Raw genomic sequence first — 8,520 nt, forward strand, 5'->3', positions numbered from 1 at the left:
CATATATATATATATATATATATATATATATATATATATATCTAATAGCACTAGTCAGCAATCAAAACGTGAAAACAAACTACTTCAATTATTGGCAATATTATTATCAATAATAAGTGTAGTTCTGGACACCACTTAAGATTTGAACATTGGCTTCTAGTCAGCGCATATTGGGCAAAAGATATTCATCAGTTTGTCTTTCTCATTATGCTAAGATTGGTCCCCTCTTGATTTAGCAATACTCTTTGCTGTTAGTGAAAGATTTAATTTTTTTCTATTCATTCTCATCCTTCCTGCTTTATTTTCCTTACTAAGGTGCTATCCTTCCTCATGACATGAGTATCTCAACAATTGAGCTCACCTTATCCCCATATTTGACCCTAGTCCAGGACCCTGCTATCTGAGAATGAGCCCCAAGTCATCCATGAAAGAGTACAGCCTGGATCTACCCAACTAAATTCTGAGAATCTTCCCCCATCTGTTTGATTCAATGGTCAAAGTATAATTTTCAAAAAGTAAAAATATGATTCTCATGTAAGTACATAGGAAGATTTATTTATTTCATAAAGGAGAGAACCAGAGGATGGTAAAACTGTTTCAAGGGATAATTTGAAGAACAAAGATTTAGATAGATGATCAGGAACCGCATGGTGAAGTAATTTGCTCATTTAGAGACCACATTGGTTAATGTACTATAAGGCAATAAAATCCTTTTACAGAAAGAAATCATTTGCATCTCTAGCAGACAAAAATTACCATGTAACTTCAGGCAGTCTGGTCCTTAATCAATAATAAATAGTAAGCCAAACAAAACTATATTTCCCTAGAGAATTAAAAATCTTTAGGGGTCTGTTAGTATAGCACTGGAAAAACATAGTCATCATCCTTTTTTATTAGTTTTGGATAATTTTTCTTAGTAGAACTGGTCCCCCCAGTCTAGTGGATGTTGCTGAAATATGTAAAAATACTATTGTGTTTTAGATGCCTGGAATTGTTCCCTAATTCTCAGTTGTTTGAAGAGAGCACCTGCCCACAACAGTGAACAGTGTCTATCCCAGGGATAGCTGAATAGGCACACAGGGCTGTTCCTTCTCTGCTATTGGTAGAGCAGCTATTCTTTGTTAGCTTTCTCTCAGTATAACAGAATACCTGAGATAATCAACTTATAAAAAGAACTGTGGCTCACAGTTTGGAAGATTACAGTCATGGTCAGTTAGTTCCATTGTTGGGGGGACTATGGCAGGACTGCATAGAAGGAGCACCTAATGGAGTAAAGCCATACACCTCATGGATAGCATGTAAATGAGAGGAAGAGAAAGGACTAGGGTCCCACTAAACCCTTCAACAGCACACACCCAATGACCTAAACACCTACCACTAGGCCCCACCTCTGGAAGGTTCTACCACGCCCCAAGAGCATCCCCATGGAAAATAACCCTTTAACACTTTGCCCTAAGGGAGAATCCAACATCCAAACTAGAGCATCCTTCAGGAAAGGTAATAGGCTATAATGAAAGAAAAGAGTATTAAAGAGGAAGGAACCACAATAGAAAGAGAACTGCCTTCCCTTTAGTCACGGGGAGTAGTCTTGAGAGTTTAATGCCTCATGTTTTCCAGATTTTTTTCAGCAGAGGAAGAATTTGAGCTGAATGACAGATAACCCAGGGTATCTTTGTTGGTGCTTCTTGGCAGTCACAAGAGCAGGCTGGCATCCCACCGTGGTATGGCAGATGCAGGGAGTGCACCTAGGTGAGAATCATCTCTACAATCTTGTGTTAGACTTGTTACCTAAACCACATTTAAAGGGTTACAGCCAATGGTGTTTTCTAGGAAAAACATCAGGTAATGGGGCTAACTAGCCAGCATTTTATCAATCTTAGTATAACTAATGGGTCTATTCTGAGTAAGGACATGTAAAAATCATTTTGTGATTCCAGGAGTTGAGAAGTACAACATATAATTATAGAATTATTGTCACCAGTAGGTACAATTGGTACAGCATTCATAGTGACATTTCTAAAAGTTTTAAATGAAAAAAAAGTGTAATCTCTAGTGCAAATATAGGGCTACAGGTATGGTCACTTATAGGATTACAGATGCAGGTCACCATTTAGACCCTATCGTCCCCTGGAGAAGGCAGGGATCACCATTCCCACTTGCTGGATAAAAATAATGGAAAGAAATGCTATTTAAGGAAGCTAAGGCAATGACTCACTGAGACAACCAGTCCATTCAGTGTCAAAGAAAAACTTAATCAGCTTGGGTGTCTGCTATCAACACACAAAATATCAAGAGCCACAGAAAGAACTGAACAAAAAGAGGAGACAGTTTACTTCCTATATGAGTCCTTTCCTACTTAGGCATTGTTTAATCCAGACAATTTATTTTTCAAAGGATCTTGCCATTTCTGATTTTGAAACATAAAATAGGTGGCTACTACTCCACCCATGCCTTTGGCTTTGGGGTCTTCCTGGGGGATCAGGCTGTTCATAGATCAGAAATGGCATGAGGCAGGCCATGGTAAATGGCAAAGATCAGGGAATTTGGGGTCAAACTAATCAAAGCTAACATCCAGATGCTGCCATTTACTAGCTGTGTGAAGAAAACAGCTTCACTACTGAAAGTCTCATCTGTACTTATTTATTTTTTAAAAATTAAAACTTTTTGTTATTCTAAAGATCTAATGAGATTAAGTGACATAGTACACATATGGCATGGCAAGATGCTGGCAGGCAATAAGCAGTCAATAAGTGGTAGCTAGCACTTTAACCAGCCCAAGAGAACAAATGTTCACTCTCAAGAAAAAATTTGCTGGAAGAGTCACTTCTAGTCTACCATTTTCTCAAGTTTCTTGATCATGATTTGAGAGAAAGGTGATGAATAAAAAGGGAAAGTGGGTAGAAATGATATAGATCCTGCAAACAATACTCTCTGATGTGTTTGCCCATTTCAATAAGTTATGTTTGCAGCATTCACCAGATATGCTATGTGTGTGTGTGTGTGTGTGTGTGTCTCAGAGGACAGAAGACAGAGACATTATCTTATTCATCTTCTCTCCCCAGCTTAGTATCTGGATATTAAGTGTCGGTCGAATGAGTGGATAAAGAAAGATAAGAAAGATCCCAACTAGTAGAAATCTCAACCATTCTGCCTAAGTCCCTGGTCATCTCTCTGATTAGGTCATCAGGATAAACCCAAACTTCTACAGTGTCAACCTTCTTTGAGGCTTGACTTTCTCTGCACACCAGACATGACATAAGTCTGGAAACTCCAGGAGGTCAGATAAGCTGAGTGACAGACTGCCTCTCTCGCCTGCTTGCTTCTAAGATTGGTCAGTTCCTCCCCTGAAATATCATTTTATGTTCAGAAGTGAGTTGATAGAGCCATGACTTTCAAATACATTATAATGACTTTGAAGTTTCTGGGAGAGGCTGGGATCAGACTCGAGACTTCCTCTCCACTCCATGCCTTACCTCCTTCCCACCCAACTTCCCTGCCCAGGCGCTATTCTCGGACATAGCAGCTCAATCTTATGGATCATGAATTCTGGTCATCTATCTATGATTTCTTTAGGAGAATGTAATGTTATTTTCATTTTTAAGATACTGCACAAAAAGAATGCCACCTCATATTCTGTAGTAAGTATACTGAAACCCACTGATTTAAGAATGCTCAGAACATCAGCTTCTATTCATTAGTCTTTTACTTTATTTTGTTTCCCTTGACCCTCATTCACATTAGCCCTCAAAGATAGGCATGCATATTCCCATTTTCATGTGAGAAATCAGGCTAAGGATATATATAGCTCAGCCCTAGGTCTGATCCCCAGCATAGAAAGTATTCTTTTTTTTTTTTTCAAGTGATAAGTCTTTGCTTAGAGAGAGCTAAGCCTGGGCAATTCAAAGTCTTCCCACAGCTTTCCCTCCCTTGGCCAATCTACAGAGTCAAGATATAAGCTCAGATCCTGGTAAGAAGCCAATGATGAAGAATAGGGATCAAATTAGCAGATCCAAGGAATATCTCAGACTAGAAGTGGTGCCTTGACATCCCAGTACACTGAGCGTCGAAGACATCAGTGTTCCTGGGTGAAGCCCAGGCCAGGTATTTTTTTTTTTTTTTACAGTGACAGAAACCTGACTAACACAAGATTGCAACAAATACTTAGTGAGCCCCCACCATACATAGAGCACCACTGTAAGTACTAGGACAACAAGTGAATGTGACCAGAAAAGTCCTGCCCTCTCGTAGCTTCTTTTCAAGTTAAGGAACAATGAATTTTAAAATATGGAGTATAACACAACACCAGCTAGTAATAAACACTTTGAGTAAAAATAAAACAGGATAAGAGGGTGGAGGTTGCTATATGGTGCTCTGAAGAGTCAGAAGGCTGATGTTCCAGCAGAGAGACTTAAAGAAAGTGAAGGAGCCACAAACAGAAGACTGGGAGAAAGCCCATGTAGACCTTCTCAACCTTGGCATGCACTGTCAGCCTCGTGCCTGGCTCAGCACTGCCATCTTGAGGGCTGACAGGCTGGTACAGAGTCTGAGAAGGGGCCCAGGGCTGGAGGCAGGGAGAAGATAGACTGAACTGTTGCTTCTCTGTTTGGGAGTAAGGCAGGGAAGGTGGAAGGGGGCTTCCCAGTGGAATCAGATGCTCAGGCTGAGCTCCATTTGATCTTTTAACTCCTGCAGTGTTTTTAGCACCCACACTCTTCTTGGCTGGGTTGGCCTTAGAGACAGGTTACCCTGTCTTGAAGCCTGATGGTACCCTCACTGGCTTGGCCACCTTGAACAAATTGCTTAAGCTCTCTGAACATCAGCCTTTTCACTATAAAACAGAAAGAGATAGTAAGGGTTAAATGAGCTAATAGGTATAAACCATTTAGAAGAAGTACCTAATGCACAAAAAGCTTTTATTAATATTTTATGTGCTTGCATCTGTGTGTGTGTTAGTCATCTTTGTGTCACTATGACAAAATATCTGACACAATCAACTTTGAAAAAGGAAAGGTTTATTTTGATCATGGTTTCAGTCTGTGGTCACTGGTCCTATAGCTTTCTGGCCTGTGATGAGACAGCACATCATGGCAGGAGTACAAAGTGGGACAAGCTTGCTCCTCATCATAGCCAGGAAGTGAAAAAAGGAGGAGAAGGGGAGGGACCAGGGTCCTTTCATTCTGTTTAAAAGCACACCTCCTGTGACCTAAAACCTCCCACTAGGCACCACCTCATGAAGGTTTCACCATCTACCAATAGTTCCACCCTGGAGACCAAGCCCTTAACACACAAGCCTTAGGGGTACATTTCAGATCCAAACTTCAGGAACATGTGTAAGGGGATGGGGAAATACTCTCTAAAGTTTCTTTTTTACTACATTTGGTCTGATACTTTACATGGATAGCAGTTAAGGGGTGATTGATACCTATTAGTAGGCTGTGTTCGCATTTTCCTACTTGATCTTAAAAGAGAGGAAACTGAGGCAAGGGATAGAGTGACTTCTCAGAAAATCAACACTACATTGCTGATCACTGTGAATATTTGAACGGCTGTATCAGGGCAAATTTGAAGTCACCTGAAGTACAGAACTGTGATTCCCCACAGTTAAATGAAGCTCTCTTTATTTGCTTCTGCTAATTAAAAAATCAGAGTTAAAGATCCTTAAACACTACAGTTAAAATGGCATGGCTCTATATTGGCTTAATGAATCCTCTTATGACATCAGCTCTAAAGTGTTACCCACCCTAAATTATCAAACCGGTTTTCCTTGTTCTCTTTTGAGCTTTACAGTTAATTTTAAAAATCAATTAAAATTAAAATTTTAATTAAATTAAAAATTTAATTAATCAATTAAAATTTTCCCCAGAACACGGAGCCTGCCATATGACTTTTTTAACAGACCTGACATATTTTTCCCCTTCTTTTATTGTTGCTGAATCATTCCAGGTGTTAAAAATTCTTAATATAGGAATCTGACTTCTAGAAAAACCACACAAATATTTTCAGGAGACTCCATGAGCTCCTGTATCCCTCCAATCATTATCAGGAGGCCAGTTGCAGTAGAAAAAGAAAGTTGCAATGATTATCATGGTATGGCAGGTTAGGGTAGCAAATGAAGGTATTTGTCCATTGTGATCTTCTTTTTGTGTTCACTTGTGCTTTACTGGCATTTAGTAAATAATATTGATGAATTAATCAACTAATGTGGCCATTTTATCTCATAAAGAAATGATCTCCTAAAAACTAAGGGATGCCTTTTTCTGGCATTTAACACATAACAAATTGCTTAGAAAGAAAACAGAACTGCATTAATTACTACCCATCTAGGTGAAATAAGTGCATTGGTATGGCTTCCTAGTAATAGATTTTTAACAGTCAAATTAAATAAGCTTCTGTATGAGAGAGACAAAGACAAAGATAGGCAGTGACAGTAACAGAGGGAGAAGAGAACCAAGTTTATAATGCTGTATTCAGAGGAAAAATGTCCCCAATCCCCTATGAGAAGACCTAAGTGCCATTTCCATCAATCTCAGTGGCCTCCAGTTTGGTTTTATAGCCATTCCTCAGGTACCTGATTTAAGCACAATGTCATTTAGCTCCTGGGATTATTCTGTGGTAAATCTGGAAATAATGACAAATATTCAACATCAATATTCTCTACTAAGAATAGCAATTAGCGAATTTACAAATAAAGTGTTCACTTCCTCTTCTTTAGTCAAACATAAATATTTGTTTAAAGATATTTTTTTTCTTTAACTAAAATTTTGAAATAAAGAGATGTTTGAATACCCACATTGCTGCTTGAATCTCACACTCTTTGATCATGCAAGGCACCCAGATGCAATTATAGAGTGTCATGCAATAGTGAGTGTTGCTTAACAAGTCAATATGAGCTAGGAGGGGGGATTTTGGTAGAGTGCCACAAGGCTCCTCCCCTTATCACACATGGTCCATGCTTTTATGGAAGAGTGTACAATGATGTCAGAATGCTCCAGGGTGGGGCTAGTTGGAAGACTGCCATCACAGGCAATGTCTAAGTGAATTCATAAAATTTAAGTTCTGTTTCTCAAACTTGTAGATATAAAGACTGGTTGATCAACATTTGAAAAAGGATGAGTATTTTTGAAGGCAAAGTCATAATATTAACTAAGCATACAGAAAATAATATATAGAACTAGTCATGGACTGGTTGCAGTCATATGAGCTGAAATTTAATACTGTTATGTCTAGTAAACTCTCCTCTGCAGATGGAATTATATGGGATTATGATTATAATAAGACTGTGGGCAAGTAACCACAACTTTGGAAATAAAGTAGATAAATTTGTAGAAGTATGCCCCTGTCTAAATAGCATAAGGCAGTCTCCCTCATCATAAGGATAATCTTGCTCAATGGGACAGTAATATTGAGTAAGCTACTCCTCTACTTTAGACAGTTCATGCGTGGTTCATTGAGCTCATAAAGTTTCATACAAAATCAAATTAATTCATCATTTTAAGGTGCTTCATTATTATCTCTGTTTTAACTCTGGTTCAAATGACTCAAGACACCAAAATAGTGGGGGAGTTGTCCATGGTCCTGAACCATTATTCACAAACTTGAACTCCTGTTGAATCCTACTCAAACACCCTGAAATTTTAAACCTGTGTTGTTAACACTAGGTTGGTCAGATTTAAGGGGGACACAAAAGATCTTTATCAAGGATAAAATCCAAAATGTTAAACACAAAATATGTATGCACAAGTTTTGATACATCAAAATTTTATTAAGATAAAACAGCAGAAAATGCAAGCTGATATAGAAAGGAAAATGTTTATAAAATAAAAGTTTAATTTACTCTTCAAATGTAATAATATAACAAAAAAGGTAACCACAAATCTACATGTGGCTCTAATGTATATACATATAATTATGTAGCAGAACCTATAACCAGGAAAAGGAAACACTGAGTTTTTATATAAAACATGTTTAAAATTGAATACTTATTAGACCCCTCAAAATCTTATTACAGAATATAAAAATGCTACCATAATAGTCTCTGATTATATTGCAACGAAACTAGGAATTATAACATGAAAATTTAAAAGCTCTATCTTAATTTTTGTCAAAAAACCACAAAAACAATTTGCAGAATTCTAAAAAAATGATGACAATAAAAAAATATTGCATATGAAAAATAGCTATAGCAGATTCCTTCTGGTAGAAGATTAACTACTCTTAGCAAAGCAAAAATAATGTATTAATAAATATGAAAGCATGAACTACGAAATTAGAAAGCAAACACAGAACCAATTCATAAATCAAAGCACTATACCTTGGCAAAAGGGAGCAAGAATTCTGAATTAAAGTGCGTGGGAAGAGATGATTAGAGAAGAGAAAACTCAAAGAACAAAGGCAGCTGGAAAAGCAAAGTCACTGAAAGATAACTGGGAATCAGAAAGAAATGTTCAATTTACCATCTTTTCAAGTGTTTGCAATTCCCAGTGAAATTATGTCTCTCCTCTCTGGAAGTTTGAGGGGCAA

The sequence above is a fragment of the Marmota marmota genome, unplaced genomic scaffold (assembly GCF_001458135.2).
Source record: "Marmota marmota marmota unplaced genomic scaffold, marMar, whole genome shotgun sequence".
Classification (NCBI taxonomy): domain Eukaryota; kingdom Metazoa; phylum Chordata; class Mammalia; order Rodentia; family Sciuridae; genus Marmota; species Marmota marmota.